Raw genomic sequence first — 18,611 nt, 5'->3', positions numbered from 1 at the left:
CCTCCCTCGTCTCGGCTTCTCCAGCCGCCCCCGCGCCCCCCCGCGTAGTGTGAGGCGAGGGTGTGTCAGGAAAGGAGGGAGACCCGCGCACCCCCTCCCAGCCCGACGCCTCCGCCGCGTGCACACACTTCTCCCGGCCTCACGCCCATCGCTCATTTCTCCTCGGCTCGCAGACCGCTCCCCCCACTGACCCCTCCCTTCCCGCAGAGATGCCGTGTCAGCCAGCGGCGGCGGCCCCGGCCAGGCGGCCAATCAGCGAGTGGGTGACAAATATGCAAATATGCTCCCCCCAGCCGCCCGCTCGGGTTCGCTGGGGCTGCTCTGGGGTCGCGGCGCGGAGGTAGTGAAACTTCGCCAATATCCCTCCCGTTTCCCTGCCCGGGCGGGGGGACGAGCGAATCACGCCGCGCCGCCTCCTCCCGCTCCTCCTCCCGGGCCTGTGCCTGCTGCCCGGTAAGTGGTGCCCCAGCCAGCGGCTGCCTGCGCACCACGCGGGCCGGAGAGGCAGGGGATTCCCTGAGGGGGAGGGGAGCTGCCCCCCCCCCCCGCTGTCTGGCCGAGGCCGGCGGCGGCAGGGAGCTGTCAGGCGCGGGGCACCTCCCAGCCTCACGCGTGCCGGCCAGGCGGCCGCTGCCGTGTAATGGCGAACCCGGCGGTGAGTGCGTGCGAGGGGACGGGCCGCTCCCCGCCGGCCCCGGAGCAGGCCGCGCTTCAGGTGCCAGAGACACGGGCTGGCCCTGGCGCCTCACCGCGCCCACGCGAGGGGACGGCGTGGCCGGGCCTGCTCTCGGCTGAGCCTATTTCCGCCACATCGCACGGCGGGCGCGGGCGACTGACAGAGTCGGGCTTGCCCGCGTCAGGCGTATGGCGCTCTGCCCCCTCACCGCGCAGCGTCTGGGTCCGGGGAGGGGGGTGGGCTGGAGCCGGCCCCAGCCTACAGTAGGTCGGCGGGGCTGTTTCCGAGGCAGGAAAGCAGTTGGGCGGCGGCGGCGGCGGTAGTAGGCTTGGAGCTGGCTGGTTCTCCGGCAAGTGGGCGAGGCTGGGGGAAGGCAGGAGCTGGCTGCCCGCTGCGGGGGCGGTGCAGGTGGAGAGGGAGGCCGAGGTTGGAGCTGGCTGCCCCGCGGGGCGGGGGAGACGCGGCCAGGATGGAGCTGGCTGCACGTTGGGCAAGGGGTGTGTTGGAGCTGGGTGCCTGTGAGGCAGAGGAGGGGTGTGCGTCGGGATGCGGGCAGTGGAGGTGGCTACTTCTCCAGGCAGGAGGGCCAGGGCGCGGGTGCGTGGGGTAGAGATGGGAGGCTGGTTTTACCTGGGGTAGACAGAAAGGGATTCGGAGTGCAGACTGGGTTTGTGTGTGTTTGTGTGTGCTGCCTGGCTAGTGTTGCATAGGAGCTTAACTCTGGCCTCCTAACAGGCAAAGGGGTGGGGGTGAGGTGAGGTGGGGTGGGGTATTAGCTAGGCTGTGTCCCTGAGTGGCAGGGTGAGCATTTTGAGGCTGATTCCCTTTTTGGTGTACTAAATGGACTGGAACAATATGTATCAGAAGCCTGTCTCTGCTGAAGGTGGAAGGGTCGTGACAGATTTCTGCTGAAGCAAAGAGACGTACTACAAACAGAATAGTGTCAGGCAGATTGGTGGGAGGGGAGGAGAGGAAGAGAACATTACAGAAGTCTCTCTTTGTAAGGCAACGACAAGACCCACATCTTTTTCATCCTTCTTATTCACTTTAGCATGCAAAAGACCATGCCATATCTGCAGTAACTAAAAACTTTAACGAAAGCTATGTCACCACACCATGACAGGTGAGACTGTGGAGGAGAGAGTTGGAGAGCATTGGACTAGTAAGCATGGTTCCTGGGAAGAAAATGGAGACGGGACAGAGAAAAGGGAAGGACTAGTAAATAAAATGCTGCTACAGCCATGTTCTTGGTAGAAAGGGTTGTGACCTCCTCTGCCCCATATTTTCTGAGGGTTTGTGAATTGCTTCTAAGAGTAGCTGTCAAGAGTAAGCCTGCACCGCAAGAAAAGGCTTATCTCTCTTGGCAGTTTCCGTATCCTTTCACTTTTGTGCCAATTCAGAAACACCAGTGTGTCAGTGAAAGCTTTATTCCATCTTTTACATTTAATTTCATCGTCACAGCCGAACAATTATGCGTAAAAAGACTTGGACTTTGTAGGGAAATAATTTCTACTTCCTTTAATATCTTTGAGCAGTCACAGGATTTCCATCTAGTATGAGTTATGAAATTTAGTGTACATCTGTATTGTATTTCTGCTGATTTCCATCAAATAACAAACAGAATCTTAAAATCTGTGTGTTTTACCTTAGATTTTGTTAGTTACCTATGTGGGACAGCAAAATAATATCTTGCTTCTTTCCTGACAGTCATATGATCTCCACCCAAAAAGACAACCTGGTATGTTCCTGCTTGCAGATATCTGCTAATTCTTTAACTGTTCAGACACACCTGCTTGACGGGGCTCCATAATACCACTGACTGATTCCTTTTTTAACACGTGACAAACAAAAATAAATTATTATGCTTATATGATAAGTAATTCAAATAGCTGTGCTTTTGACATTAATGGGTATTATGACAACCATCCACGTGAAAAACACTTCATAGTGAAATTGTTACTTGTAGGATATCTTCAACTAAAACTTGTCAGCAACAATCAATTTCCTGCCAATCTAGGAACATCACAATATGTGCTTGCCAATTATACATTGCATGAAGTTGGAAAAAAATGGGAAATATTATGCCAAAACTTACCTTCATTAATTTTGAGCTTAAAGACATGCTTAGAGGTGCTACAATCATTGTTAGTCAATGTTGCTTGAGTTGCTCATGTTCAGCTACATACATAATGTGTCGGCAAATGGTTCAGTGTGGAAGCTTCTCTTTACAAGAGTAACCCAGCTTGCATCCTGAAGACTTGCTGGAGCTCCATTTCATCATTATTATGACTAAAGAAATCTCTTCTTAAAGATGCTGGATAGTTGCAGTTTCCATTGATTTCAACACGAGCAGTGGATGTTTGAGGGCCTCTGACAATCAAGCCAGGAATTCCTAGTCTTTGGTGATTAGGTAAATTATACAGGCTCAGAGTGGGGAAAAATTATATTTGAAGAGAGATTTGATGAAGACCACCACACAGGGTCTATAGAAGCCTTAAAGCAGGCATTTGTCTCTTTCCTTTCTGTAAGAAAGGAAAGTGTCAATGTCTCAGAGAAATTAACAATGAGACTGACATAGTTTGATTATATTGCTCTTTTTCTGTGGTCTTAGATAGTGTTTTAATTTCAGTGTGCTTCCAGACATCCGATGCAGTGTGGGAAACCTAGTTATTCTTTATTTTGTATTACTTATTCATTTAACATTCTGCTACAAACTTCATTTTATGTGAACTGTAATTCATACTTGAAATATTAAGTGAATAGGTTGGCCACACACCTCTGTACGGGTCATCATGTAAGACTTCTTAATGTGTTTCCCTGTTCCGCATATATCATGCCTGCTGTATACATTCTTGTGTCTACCTCAAGTAAATGTCTAGATTATGAAGCTCTGCGTTATTTTGATAGGAATGATGAGGGGTAGTTGGAGCAGAAAGAGAATGCAAAGTTTAATTCAGTTTTGCACAGTGATAGGTTACAATTATGGTTGTGATTCCTTGGCTACCCACAAAACTGAGTCCTGAGTAAATTTTATATGCTCCTCTTACTTTTCATATATTCATTAGATATTAAATTCCTTACTTGTTTAAAATTAATTTTTTTCTTTCTTTTGTCCCATGTCAGCTAGTTACAGTTTCTTGATAATTTCTTCTGACTTACCTCTCTAATCATTCCTGTTACAGCCACTGCTCCTTGCAGACTAAAGAGCAGACTGCTCAGTATACTCATGGAAATCTCATATTTTCTTTCAGGCTCAGATTGCATTCTCTTTTTGTCCTTTTCTCCCAGTCAGCCTCTTTCTCAAACTAGAGGCAGGGCTTTCACAAATGGGAAGTATCTAAGGTTGCCTACCAAAGCCGTCATGGGATTTTGTGGTCCCAGAGTTCTAAGAACTAGCAGCTAGGGTCACACTGTCATTTAGACTCCCTGTGGGGTATCTCACCTGTTCAGCAAGAGGAAGGAATGAAGGTTTTCCTTTGTCTTCAACATGTTGAATTTGCACTTAATTCAAGTATGATCAGAACATGCTGATAACTGTTTATTTCTCTAGCCAGGTCATATTGGCAAGAGAGAGCTCATTTGGCTGTTGGTCTTCTAAATGTAGAAAATGTCCTTTTTAATGTAAATACTGGGCATTTTGCTTTTCTGCAACATCATTCCCACAAAAATACATAATAAGCTAGATACTCTTGACACCTTTAAAAGTTCATAAGTTGGAGAACTTGGTATGATATTGAACTATAAAACGCAAGCAAAAATAAATTTTGGTTTTAGAACAATGTGGTAAGTAAAAGCATATGTTAGGCATTTAAGCATTCACACCTATAGTGCATGTAAAGAGAAGTAAATGTTTAGAAGTTCTGAGTATTGTATGGGTATATTTTCAGCATGTGCACATAGATACAAAACTACGTTTTAGTGACAGCTCGTTTAGGGTATTTGTGTTACCTTTTTTCATGTTACCCTGCCATCAGGCTTCATTTATAAAAGTGTGGGAGCCTGCCTGGATTTAGTCTAGTTTTTGCTCAGTTCTTGGCTTGTTTGACAACAAAGTTGCCAATGTGACATAGACAACAGTTGCACTGAGACCTCCAACTTGATTCAGACTGGACCTTAAATGGATGTCAGATACAGTAAACCATCGAGATACGTGCAATCAAGTTGGATGTGTGTCGGGTTAACGTGCCTGCCACCCCAACAGGAGCGGGAAACAGCTTCTCTCGTGGCAGCACTGTGATTGTTACCGCCCCTGACAGAAGCGGTTCCTGCTCCTGTCAAGGGCAGCCGCTGTGACTCAGCTGCCGTCCCTGACGGGAGCGAGGGGAAACCAGTCCTATCAGGGACAGAGGCCTGGTTCATGGCTGCTGCCCCGACAGGAGCAGTTTTCTGCCGGGGTGGCAGCCACAAGTCAGGCAGCCATACCTGACAAGACACTGGTTGCAGCATTGGTTCTCAGTTAGGAGAACCGGCACCGCAAGCAGCTGTCTGCATGCTGGGCTTCCCAGCTGAAGAGCCCAGTGGGCACACAGCTGCTTGCGGAGTGGTTTTTCAGAAACTGCACTACAAGCAGCTGTGTGGTCCTCAGCTGGGAGAAGCCGGAGGCTTCATGGCTGCCTCCCACTTCTGCAAGCTGCCCACTTCCCCAACCTTGCCCCAGTTTACACAAAATTCGATTTATGCGGAGGTTGCCCAGAATGCAACCTCCACGTAAATGGAGGGATTACAGTATTAACACCTTTGGTTACTATGTATGACTTTGAGTGAATTAGATTACTTGGGCTTTTTTGTTCTGTTTTTGCTCTGTTGATTTGTTTGAAGTTCAGAAGTAGTATTTGTGATCACCTAGTCTAACCTGAAAAACTCTTGACACTTGAGGTTTTTGTTAACTTATGAAATCAGGCATTTCAAAGCTTTTACATATTGCATCTCTTGGTCTGGCATTCTTAGAACTTGAGTGGTCCTGAACCAAGGATTTTACTGGACCCAGAGAGATTAATACTCCTGGTTCCTGGCTGCCAGCTCCCTGGACCTCCAGCTGCAGTTCCCTGCCACCGTTGCAGTTGCAAGCCCTGTTGGACCATGGATATTGTCAAACCACTTAGTGCTGGATTTCAGACGTTCAACCCATATCTCCATTTCAAAAAAGCGGAATCTATAAGATGAGGCCATTCTGTTCTGGTCAAATGCCAGTTTTGACTGTGCTTCATCTAACTAGCAGAAAATTTACTTAAAGTGAATACTAAATTGATCTTGTGCAGAGTGGTGTTATCTATTCTCATTTATGTAACATGACACAAGGGCTGTGTCTACACTACAGTGATCTGTTGACAGAATAGTAACAGAGAGATAGCTGTGTTAGTCTGTTGACAGAAGTTACTGTTGAAAGAGATCTGTTAACAAACCTGCTGTCGACAGGTTGTAGCCACATGCAAAAGTGGATTGCTCTGTTGAGCCACTCTGTCAACAGAGAGTGGCCGGACTGTCCAGCCACTCTCTTGACAGATCTGGAAACACAGCAGATGGGGCGGAGGGCCCCCTGGAACATCCATGTGGATTTTTGGTGACAGATTCCGTCAAGAAAGGCATTTTGCCTCATGGGGGAGAGGCAGAAGGCTGTCAATAAAAGTGATGCGTTCTGTCAACAGCACGTCAACCGCAGTACATCGACAACGTATTTTTAGTGTGGATGCACCCAACAAAACTTTCTAGTGTAGATGAGGTATAAAAACAATTTTCTGTGCTTGATATATTAGAAGCTTAGGTGATATCTCAAAAGTTCATTCTAGAAAATTGCATAGGGTTTTGCTAATATTTAATAGCTTCATAATTATTTTAAAATATAACATCACCAAATGTCATAAGAGAAAAACTTGTACTAATGTCTGAAATCTTTTTCTCACATTTAATGACCAGATGGTCTACTCCTTTAAAATAAGATGAATAACTTGAACTTGCTGTAATTTCCGTATGGGTTGATATACATTGCCAGTTTGAATGAGTATAAATGAACATGCTGGATATCTAGATTTAAATAATCAATTTTAATAATTTTGCATCCACTTCATTATTTTCCTGAAGAAAGGTGGATTTTTACTGTATGGCAACCATTAAAACATGTTGAACATAATTAAACATAGTCTTTATGCTAAATGTAATGCTTCTTTTTGCTTAGGAGGAGGAGGATCCTATGTCTATATAGTATCCGTAGCAAGCAGAGGCAGCCCACTGTGCCACTGTCTGTACCACTCTGTCTGCGAGCTGCCTGACATAAGCAGTGCCCAGCCAGAGTCCATATCCAGAAGTCCTGCCCCAGCCCAGAACCTAACACCTCTACCCCAGGCTCCTCTTGCACCCAAACTCCACCCTAGAGCCTACACCCTGAATACCCTCCTGCACTGCACCCCAGGCTTAGCCTGGAGCATTTCCCATACTCCAAACCCCTCAGCCCAAGTGACTGTACCCCAACCTGCAGTTTGGTGAAAGTGGAAGAAGGGGCAGAATGAGCAGTGTGAGGCCTTGGAGTAGGGATGGGAATAATGAATAAAAATACAAGCCTTCAATTTTCTAAAGAACAGTTTCAAAGGGGATCGTCCATTAACATGCACTCACAAATTTATTAATGAAGGTTTACTCAGCTTTATCATCTTATTTTTTGAAACTTGGGGCAGGTGGTCTCCATGTGCTCTCCTTGCCTGCAGGTACTGTACTGCAGCTCCCGTTAGCCAGGAACAGGGATACACAGCCAGTGGGATATATGCTGCAAGCAGCTGCCCGCCCACTGGCCTCCCCAGCTGGGGAGCCCAGCTTACAGACAGAGGCTTGCAGGACCATGCTGGGGGAAACCACGGCTGTGTGCCCCCCAGCTGGGAGAAGCCAGGGGCTGCTTGGCTGCCCCGCCATTTTTGCCAGCTGCCTGCTCCCCCAGCTAGGTGAATTCCAGGGATCTCTCTCTTCCCCACCCCCATCTCCCAATTTATGTGAAATTCAGTTTATGCAGCGGTTACCCAGGACGCAACTGCCACATAAATCAGGGGATTACTGGAGTGAGTAAATTTAGTTTTCTTGTGATTTTTCAGCTCCTGGTTTTTTTGGTAGCTGTTTGAGGGAGCCAGTCACTGAACTAAACTAATTACATAAACTGAAATAAAGTTTTTTTTTTTTTTTAGCACCTTCAGAAGAGGCTACTGCTGTCCAGAAACTGATTTAGCACTTCAGCAAATTCATATTCCAGATGCTTAGCCAACAACTTCCACCAATTAAGTGGTTTGCCTTTTTTTTAAATTTACTAACAAACATATCACATACTTTATTTTGCATTTAGTTTAAATTGTTTAGTAGATTATGAGTTAAAGTTCTATTAATATAGATTGTCAATTTAAAAATACATTTTTAATTTTTTTACGTAATTGAAATTACAGCTTTCTTCTTGATTTTTAAACAAAAAATCATTTTACTTTCTTTTATCCATTATCATTGAAAGTGAACTTATGCCTTGTTCTCTTCAAACAGTATAGTATCTCAGGAATAACAGCTTTGAAGTTAGAGAATTAAGCAGGTAGTAAAACACATTTAAATGTGAAAAGAATTAGATCTTGGGTTTGTGTGTTTTGAAAGACCATATATAGAAGCCATTATAAAATGGTCTCAAATCTAAAGCGTTTGCCTTCTGAGAAATTCACAGTTCTAATCCTTGGAACCCTCTTGTGAATAGGTATGTGTTACCAATTTACTGATGGGTAGAAGTGAAATAGGTTGTGACAAAGGGGTGTGGTGCTAAAATGGACAAGAGCTTAGGTGTTCTTACCTTTTCATTCCTGTGCACAAATGACAAGAATCCAAGAAGTCGTTCTGAAACCACTATCTGTACTGAAATCATAAATGTGCAAGATACTGAAAATTTCATTAAGATACTTGCCACTTAAGATAGTCACTTTGTCTTTCCTAACTTCAGGCTGGGGCAGGGGCTCAGGCTTGTATGGTGGCAGTGGACTCTGTTAGGCGAGCTGCGCTGGGCCCTGTGCTGACTGCGGGGATGGGGGTGGGAGGAGCTCCATGCGGGAGTTGGGCCGGGCCCTGTGCTGGCCAGGGAAAGGGGCTGAGGCTGGCACAGTATGGGGGTACTGTGTTAGGGTGCTGGGCCAGGCCCCACTCTGGGTGGAGGAGGAGCTGGCATGGTGTGGGAGGGGAAGATGGGGGAGCATGGTAGACCCTTGCCCAGATGGACAGACACAGCACAAATAATATATATGAGCAACGTGGTTATCTCAAACTGAAATATATAGTGTTTTCCACTCTTTACTAAGCTATACTGATAATTTAAATTGAATGAAGGTAGGTTGTTTATGATTCCAAAGGATTTTTTTAAAATTGTGATGCTTTGGTTGCATCAAGAGTATGCTAGGGGTTCTCTGAATTATACTGCTTGTAATAGAGGTGTGTGTAAACCTGTGCAGGAAAAGAAGCCTTTTGAGGGGTGGAGAATAGAGGTGTATTGGTATTTTACAAAAGAACACTGGCTTACTTATTGGGGTAATGGCAGATCATTTTGGGGTGTTCCTGTAGGACAGATTTGTTCAAGTGAGCCAAGTTTAGGAAAAAAACCTTTGTTGCAGATCATGTTGATTAAATTGATGTCTGCAACTTATATAACTCAAGTTAATGCCATCCATGTATTTCAGGACAAACAATAGTGTTCCCTTTTAAACCACAACAGTTTTACTGAGCTTCTTTTGTGCTGATGCATCATTTAACACTGTTTATAAGTTTGGCAAAATCACTAAATGACAGCACAAAGAAAAGAAATACTGCTTAAATAACCAAGACATGGGAATGAATTGGATCCCTTTCTTTTTTTCTTTTGAGTGACTAAACTGTGTACGTATAGCTTTCTGCTTTTTGAGTAGATACTTATATGAGTTATCTGTTTTCATAGGTTACACTTTTTAATGCATTGATAATGCAATGCCTTGTTTTTCTTGTTACGTCATCCTTTACGTTTCTCTCTTCTTTTCAACACAAGGTTCTTCAAAGCCACAAATACTCCATGGTTGTCTTAATATTTGAGGCTGGTCAAACAAGTGGTTAGTTTCTCTTGGCTTGAGGAGTGAGAATCATCTGTTTCCTGATTCTTCTGAGTTATTGACAGAATCAGTTTGAGGAAAAATTTGTGATTGACAGTTGTTTCAAATAACAAAACATTTAAGGAGCTGGTGTTTGCCACAGTTGGTAAGTGTAGTTACTACAGTTTTCTGTAGTTGGAATATTTTAAATTTGTAAACTAGTGCAGAGGAAAATGTTGGATTGCAAGATCATGTTTTTTCCCCCAGGTTAAATTAAATAAAGTTGAAAATAAATATATTTAATGTGTGTATTACAAAATCTTATGCTATAATAATTTTGCACTTTTGTGGTACTTATTAACCAGTGAAATCTTTAATTATTAGGAAAAGTTTTGTTTGTAGATTTAGTAATACTTGACTGTTAAAGTCCCAAAACAGTGGTCTGCAACTTTTTAAAGCACAAGATCACTTTTCCAATTGAAGTGCAATCAATGGTCTACATAAGATTCAAATATCCTTGCCCTGAAACCTTTCCTACCCCTCTCCTTGGCCCCCTTCTGTCCCACCGCTTCTCCAAGGCTCCACACTGCTTATTCTGTCCCTTCTTCCACTTTCACCAAGCTGGGGGTTGGGTACAGGTATTTGGGCTGAGGGATTTGCAGCGTGGGAGGAGCTCCAGGCTGAGCCTTGGGTGCAGTGCAGGAGGGTATTCAAGGTTCAGGCTCTAGGGTGGAGTTTGGGTGCAGGAGGAGGCTGGGGTTAGAGGCGTTAGGGTCTAGGCTGGGGCAGGAGTTCTGGATATGGACTCTGGCTGGGAACCGCTTATTAGAGGCAGCTCGCGCGTGGTGGTGCGATGGGAGTAAGGCAGGCTCATCCCTGCCTTCATCCCAAAAGTGCCAGTATGTCCAGCAGCAGCTCTTTGGGGAGAGTGGGGCAGGTGGCTCCACATGCTGCCCGCTGCATCTGTAGGTGCTTCCCCCTGTACCCCATTGGCTGTGTTTCCCTGTTCCTGGTCAACGGGAGCAGCAGTACAGTACCTGCAGTCAAGGACAGCACGTGAAGACCACCTGCCCTACTAAGTTTCAAAAAATAAGATGATGTAAAGTTGACTAGAACTTCGTTAATAAATTTGTGAGTGCAAGTTAAAGAAAGATCTCCTGAGAAACTTCTTTAGAAAATTGAAGGCTTGTATTTATTTCAGTTTAAGGCTGCTATCTGCTTGGGAAAAGGATCATGTTTGGTATGCAAAAATCGATCCATAAAAGCATATGATATAGAATGTAAACCCACTTATTTCCCATTTTTTTCCCCTTCCCATTCAGCACTGGGGAGGGGGATGGTATGCTTCATTGTGTTTTCTCTCTTGCAGGGATCCCAGAAATTTTATGTCTCCCCTCACCCTTCCCTTTCCCTGCAATGTGTTTGCACACTTGGTGCCCCTTCTAGGCTCCGTGGTCTCCACTCCCCGCTATGTCCAATGGGGGATTGGAGCATGACAGTTGAGTAAGTGCACTAACCCCAGTTCAGCAGTATTATTTGATATTGGCAAGTACATGTTTTAAGCCCTGGTGTGTAACCACAGCAACCCTTCTGCTATCAGCTAAATAGTTGAATGTATAAGTTTAACCCTCAGCCCTTAAGATCAAGTTTATTCAGTCTTGAAGATTATTATACTCTTTCTATTCAGCGCTTTTAAAATAATAAAAATTCAGAAACCTACACCACAAAATCTGTCTACATACCTATTACAGTGACAGTCCTTCCTCTTTTCATTTCAGCCTGTTCCAGTCACACTAAAAGAAAAAATCACTTCTGTTTGTAAGTGAGCAGATAGAAGTCTGTGAAATTGCTTCAAAAGCTTCCTTATTTGCGAATATGTATAGAGTCTCATGTTTCCTAAGTGATCAGTGCCACAGAATATACTCAGTACCGTACTTTAATTATTAGATGTTAAGGTATGGTCTTGAAGCGTGTATGTGATTTGGCTTTTGTTACTGCGTTTTACTTTCAGGTCCCTAATGATAATGAGCTACCTATTTTGGGATGAGCCTTACCCTGAGTTGCTTAACACTTCACAAAGAATACACACTAGTGATTCATGGGTAAGGTTTTTTGTGATTTTTGACTTTTGTCATTTTATCAAGTATCTTACAGAATGAAGTAAACTTGAGGAAGAAGATTTCACTTTCAACAACTTACTTTTCAGATAGTTTGTTAATCAGGGAGTTTGTCACAATATCATCTAAGAGTTCTGATTATCTTGTAGTAATTTTGAACCTGTTTTGACTAATATAGGCACATTATAGGCACGGAACAATCTCTTAACAAGTATCAGTGTCTTAACAAGCCTATCTTGGTGATTTTCAGATCTAGAGGAACTGACTAATTATGTTTATGTAAAAATGTAAAAGATGATCTACTTTTATCAAGTGTAAAATAAACCCATTTTTTGCTCTGGGAAACAGCTTGCAATTTTAGTTAAGAGATTTCAGGTAGAAGGAGATTCTCTTTTAACAGGAGATCTTGTATATACTTTCAGTCTTCCAGGTAAAGATGGAGAGACTGAGAACTTCACAAATATTTTTTGTTTTTTATTTAGCAATTAAGGTGAACTTTTTAATGCTTTGAACAAATATAATCAGAAACGAATTGCATGCATATTTATATTCATTTACTGAGCAGTATTATATCTGCATACAGTAGGAGAATATGACTATAAAGAATGTGAAATGCACTTATTCACATTTTGTTGTATTTCTCCAGTGCTTTTCCTATTTAAAAAAAAAAACAAAAACAAACAAACAAAAAAAGCCAGAACTCATCCAGCTCCCTGCCCCTGTCCCCAAGCCAATTCCATGGCTGGGGTTGTTGAGGTGCTGGTACTCAGTACTGGCAAAAAAAAGAAAAAAGGCAGCACTGTATTTCTCTAAGTATTTGTTAACCATGTTTATATGTAAGACATTGGTTATGCTATCCTGGAATCTTGGATTTAAAACAAACAAACAAAACTTCCCATCATATTATGAAGGCACCATGTGCAACTCCATATTAAGTAGCAGTGATGCTACCACTAACTTTCATTTTTATATGTATAGGGATCCCCACTGTGTGTTGCAGGTATGTTTCAGGAAACTGGGCCTTTTTTAATGAAACAACAAAAAGTGGGGAATCTTTCCCCAGTACAAATCAGTGTAAATAGGTGGGGATATATTCCATTGGGTCCTCTAAGTTGCCTATGAGATGCAGAGTGGGGAACGTTGTCCCATAGGAAACAGTGGCATACGGAAGGATTAGATATGTAATGCTGCTGTTCTGAGCACATTATACCGAATAACCAAAACAAAACTCAAACTGCACACGTTGTTTTTAAAACATTTCATTCCTACTATTTTAAATTGAACACCATTTTTATTAGCACTTTAAACAGCATTTTAAAAAACATTTCATTCACACTTATATCAAAAAATATTTTTATTAGCGCTTTTAACCTGCATTTTCTTAAAGAACATTTTAATGTTCCCGTCATTTTATTAGCATTTTTGAAAAGCACTTCAAATTGATAAGTGTATTTATTAGCATTCTAAAACAGCAATTTAAAAAAAAAATCCTACTTTCTCTAATTTTCATGTCCTCATGCAGGCTGATGACATTCTCTGGAATTAGGGCAAGGCTGATTGGGGTGTTGATTTTTATCGAGATCCTTCAGCCATATAGCTAGCATCCATACCATATTTTTTCCATTTTAGCACTTCTTTGTCGCATAATCTTTATAGAGGTATACTTTGAAGTATGCTTTACTTTTCTCACAATGTTCTCAGCATTCCTTGTGATAGTATGCACAGGTGTTGAAGGCAAGCCATATCAAGAAAACATTTACCTTTTTTTTTTTTTTTTTTTTTTTTTTTTTTTAAAAACTATGCTTTATAATAGGTCAGCAACCACTGGCACACGTGCCACTCTCAGCACATGGGCTGATCTAGAGAGCATGTGGGGAGCTTCAGCCCCGCGCCTCCTCCCGCATGCTGCATGGGAGGGGATGGGAGCACAGGGCTGGGCCAGAGCCCTGCTGTGGCACGTGATCAGGGCTGGAGCTCCCACCAGAGTGCAGGAAGGGCCAGGGCCCAGGGCTGGCGCTGGAGACAAGCAGTGGTGCAAGGCCCAGAGCCTGGCGTGCGGGGCTGGGGCATGGGCCCCCGCTGCAAAGTTCCCACCCCACCTCAGCACAGGACTGGGATGTGGGGACCTCCATCACGGTGCCGGGCTGGAGCCTCCAGCAGGTGGAGTGTGGGGCCTTCACTGAGATGTAGAGCTTACACTTTTGTGTCCCTTCCCACAGTGGCATCCTTGCCCTGCTATGGCATAGGGTTGGATTCCACATGGTCAGGGCCCAGAGTGTGGGTCCCTTCTGGGGCTGAGGCACAGAGCCCACACTCTTGGGGTTCCCACTCCCACTTGCCATGGTATCCCTGCCACATGGTGGCATGAGTCTGGGGCTGGAATCCATGGAGCTGGGCCCCACATTGGGGTGCAGAGCCCCTGTTGTGGAGTCCCCACCATGGCATGTGGCTGGCAGTGCAGGAGTGGGGCCCCCGCCAGAGTGCAGGGCTGTACGCCCAGGAGTTCAGGGCCCCAGCCGAACTTAAAAAGTATTACTGGCACTTGGACCATACAAAGAAGTCAAAAGGTCAAATTTTAGTACTCTGTCTCAGAGAGGTTGCTGACCCTTGCTTAATAATGCCCAGTTTTACATGCAGAGTCACAATGCTGTTGTGCTGGTTGCATTCAGTAACTCCACTCATTCTGCTAGCACTGGCACTTAGAACTTGTAGTTTCCAGTGGAAAGGCTGGGGGCGATGCATCAGAGAGGCATTCTGCATGCTTCAGGACCATTCCAGTGTGAAATATGAATTAGGTGGGTCAGAGTGTGGGGAATGTAAGGCTGTTAAGTAGCACGGTTCTGTCCTCTGAGACTCCTTTTAGGCTTGGCTTGCAGGATGGAACCCCGACTCCTCACTCAGTCAGCCTTCCCTGGTCAGTAAGACTGACTTGAGCCACTGTGGACTGTTAACTATGCACCCTGTTAACGTTAGGACATGTGTGTGTATGTCTTCATAAAGCATATGCTAACTACGTTTCTACTGTATTCTCAATAAACGTGGCATATTGCCTTTTCCCCTGAAAAAGAATCCTGTGTGCTTTTTATAAGCATAACACTATTGATGGAGAATTGCAAAAGGGGGAGACAACATATGAAGAATGAAGCCTTTGAGAACCAGTGGAAAAGTGGTAAAAGGAGAATATAGTGCAGAAGTGTTTAACTGTGGTGATAAGTGTTTTATACTGCAGAAATATTTTAGGGATACTGAATTAATCGATCATCAAGGTGTGCACAACGCTAGTTGCAGAAGCCTGGTTAAAGGGTGGAGGAAAATGAGATTTTTTGTTCCCCCAGTTGTAGAGTTAGTGGCACTAGAAAGAAGGGAGGAAAATTAGATTTCTTGCTCCAGGAAAAGAAATATCCTCTTAAAGGTATATGCACACTAGGTCATAGCAAGTCTGAGTAAGGAGTGGGTTTAGTAGTCTACTCTCCACCTCTAAATGTGGGAATAATTTAAAGGTGGTGTATACCTTGGGCTCTAGCATGACTGAGTCCAAAAGAATGAAGCTTAGCATCTCTGTTCTACCCTTGTCCTAGGGCCCTAAGAGTACAGGACAAATAAGGAGGATTGTTAAGGGCTGGAAGATGTTCAAGCGTAAGCAGTGTTTGTAAGGAGGCTCCTGGAAGGGAGACTGAAAAATTGACATTTGTAAAAGAACACATCTCTTGAACATATCTTGCAAAAATTTGGACATAGCCGTTGGTCTGATCAAGGACTAACTGATGTCCATATTAAGAAGATTAAGAAGACATGTTAGCTAAATACATATTGATATATAAGGCCTCAACTCAATAAAAAAAGAGGCAGCTGCAGTTTGGCTGCGTCTTACAGCGAAGAGTACCTTCACATGAGAGAGACAGAGAGAAATAGAAGCTATAGAACTTATAAGCAAGTTATATATACATGAAATTATATCTCATACTTAGTCTCATAATTAATATGTGCTACAATATACATTTTTGCTACACACCAGTCCTGCTCACCACTCTCTGTCCCCTCAGATGTGTAGCTGTCAGCCAGTCCTATTCCCCTGGCCTGTTATCCATGTGCTGGATAACAAGAATTTTGCCAGGAACAGAGAGGAAGCCGTGCTAGTCTATACACTATCAAAACAAAAAGCAGTCAAGTAGCACTTTAAAGACTAGCAAAATAGTTTATTAGGTGAGCTTTCGTGGACAGACCCACTTCTTCGAACCATAGCCAGACCAGAACAGACTCAGTATTTAAGGCATAGAGAACCAAAAACAGTAAGCAAGGAGGACAAATCAGAAAAAGATAATCAAGGTGAGCAAATCAGAGAGTGGAGGGGTGGGGGGGAGGCCATTCTTGCGTAATTCTTGACCTCCCCCCCCCCCACCCCTCTGCTCACTGATTTGCTCACCTTGATTATCTTTTTCTGATTTGTCCTCCTTGCTTACTGTTTTTGGTTCTCTGTGCCTTAAATACTGAGTCTGTTCTGGTCTGGCTATGGTCTGAAGAAGTGGGTCTGTCCACGAAAGCTCACCTAATAAACTATTTTGCTAGTCTTTAAAGTGCTACTTGACTGCTTTTTGTTTTGAAGGTTTTTACTGTACTTCAAAGCTGTTACACTTCCCCTCCTCAGTCTTTCAGTCTTGCCATATAAGTCATGTTTCCTTGACCTCCCCCCCCCCTTCTCTGACCTTTCTCGAATTTGTCCACATCTTTCCTGAAATGTAACACCCAGAACTGGACAATATTGCTCCAGTTGGTGTGGAGTAGAGTTCCAGAATTACTACTTGGCTACGTCCTATACTAAGGCTGTGTCTACATTACCACCTGCCTTCGAAGGAAGGATGGTAATGAGGCTGTTTGGAGTGTACTAATGAAATGCTGCGGTGCATAGGCAGCACTTCATTAAGCAAATTCCCCCCAGTGGCGACTCCAAAGTTTTAAACTTCGAAGTACCGGTGCGCATGCCAGTACTTCAAAGTTTAAAACTTCGGAGTTGCTGCGGGGGGGAATTTGCTTAATAAAGTGCTGCCTATGCACGGCAGCACTTCATTAGTAAACTCCGAACAGCCTCATTACCTTACCGCCTTCCTTCGAAGGAAGAATGGTAATCTTCAAAATAGCCATGCCATGGCCATTTTGAAGAATACTAATGAGGCGCTGAAATGCATATTCAGTGCCTCGTTAGCATGCTGCTGGCCACGACACTTCAAAATTGCTGCATTTAGCTCCCGCGCTGCTCATCAGCAGTTAGGAATAAGGGAATTTTGAAGTTGGTGGGGTCCTTTTGAAAAGGATAAGCCACACAGGAGCGAAATGCGGCAATTTCAAAGAGCTGTGGCTGGTGGCATGTTAATGAGGCACTGAATATTCATTGCAGAGCCTCATTAGTAATCTTTGAAATGACCACTTCGAAGTTTCGTGCCAGTGTATCCACGTCCCTAGTGTCCTGCTTATGACACTTCTGCTAATATATCTCAGAATGTTTACTTTTCTTTCCAACAGTGTTAGACGGTTTACTCATATTTAGCTTGTTGTCCTTAATGACCCTCAGATGCCTTTCTGCAGTGCTACCCCCTAGGCAGCGATTTCTCGTTTTGTGTACGTGCAACAAATTGTTCTTCCTAAATGGAGTATTTTGCATTTGTCCATATTGAATTTTGTTCTAATTATCTTAGACTGCTCCTCCAGGTTGTTCAGATTGTTTTGAATTTTAATCCTATTCTCCCAAACACTTGCAACTTATTCCAGCTTGGTATCATTCGCAAGCTTTAAAAGTGTATTCTCTCTGCCATTATCTAAACCATTGATGAAGATACTGAACAGAACCAGTCTCAGAGCTGATCCCTGTGGAACCCCGCTTGTTAACGCCATTCCAGCATGACTGTGAATCATTGATAACTACTCTTTGAGAGCAGTTGTAACTATTCTCTGTGAAGGTTAGTTTTACTCACATTGAGAGTAATAGAAGAAATGTACTCTTTTTTCAAGTGTCCATTTTTTGTGTGTAATTGTCTTTAGTAGGACATCCTGTGTATGTATCTTTAGATTGAAGGTATGAATTATGAAGAATGTCAAAAATGCACAGTTAATCCTAAATCTTGCTGTCCAAAAACTACTACTTGAATCAGGTGCTCTCAAAAGAGAGGTTAGGGAGGGGAGGGGAAAACTGGAGCCTCTTGAGCACAGGGGGTACAGGGAGTGTAGGATGGAGTAAAGATTCTGGGTGTGAAGTGGAGGGAGGGGGAAACTGGGTGTACACATGTACACTTTCTGCTGCTGGCAGTTGTGAATCCATCTTGAATAGTTAGCATAGTCTGTCTGCTTTGTACTGCTCCATCGAAACATAAAGCGGCCAGGATGTCCTGGTGAATATAAGTTACCTATCTTGAATTCAGGTTTTGTGTCTGAATTTTTTGATTAAAAAGAAAATTCACAAGTGTATATGATAAAGGGATTATGTAATTATTTCAAAATAAGCATAATCAATGCAGAAGAATTAGTGTTAATGTATATCTGGACTTTTTAAATTTCAAGGTATGGAAATACACAAGTTGCATACACAAGTGACATGTCTTTGCTCTGTAATCATTTCATGGAGGAGAAATACCAGCTTAATCTGAGTACAGAAAATAAAATGCTTTATGGTTATAGGATGGTAGAGTGTCAGGGCAAAGGTAACCTAACTAGGGGAAGGCTTATCTGTGCATTTCTCTGTCTTAAGGTATCAATAATATATTAAACTAT

The 18,611-nt window shown here is 43.6% G+C and overlaps 1 protein-coding gene across 9 annotated transcripts in view; it reads left to right on the top strand.

Moving 5' to 3' along the window:
- The first annotated feature begins 273 nt into the window (after window positions 1-273).
- Window positions 274-18,611, top strand: part of CHD9 (chromodomain helicase DNA binding protein 9) — a 312,438-nt gene continuing 294,100 nt past the window's right edge. For 5 of the 9 annotated variants that reach the window (XM_075008399.1, XM_075008398.1, XM_075008396.1 and 2 more), the window contains exons 1-4: window positions 274-453; window positions 7,843-7,939; window positions 9,696-9,901; window positions 11,747-11,837. The gene's annotated coding sequence lies outside the window, so the exon portion shown is untranslated. Of the gene's footprint in view, window positions 454-481; window positions 656-7,842; window positions 7,940-9,695; window positions 9,902-11,513; window positions 11,838-18,611 lie in introns of those variants that run through there. The other 4 variants (XM_075008391.1, XM_075008392.1, XM_075008394.1 and 1 more) reach the window with 4 other exon arrangements.

This window comes from Carettochelys insculpta, chromosome 14 (assembly GCF_033958435.1).
Source record: "Carettochelys insculpta isolate YL-2023 chromosome 14, ASM3395843v1, whole genome shotgun sequence".
Taxonomy (NCBI): domain Eukaryota; kingdom Metazoa; phylum Chordata; order Testudines; family Carettochelyidae; genus Carettochelys; species Carettochelys insculpta.
The sequence above is the reverse complement of the archived record's forward strand: the minus strand, read 5'-3'. Positions and strand labels throughout refer to the sequence as shown.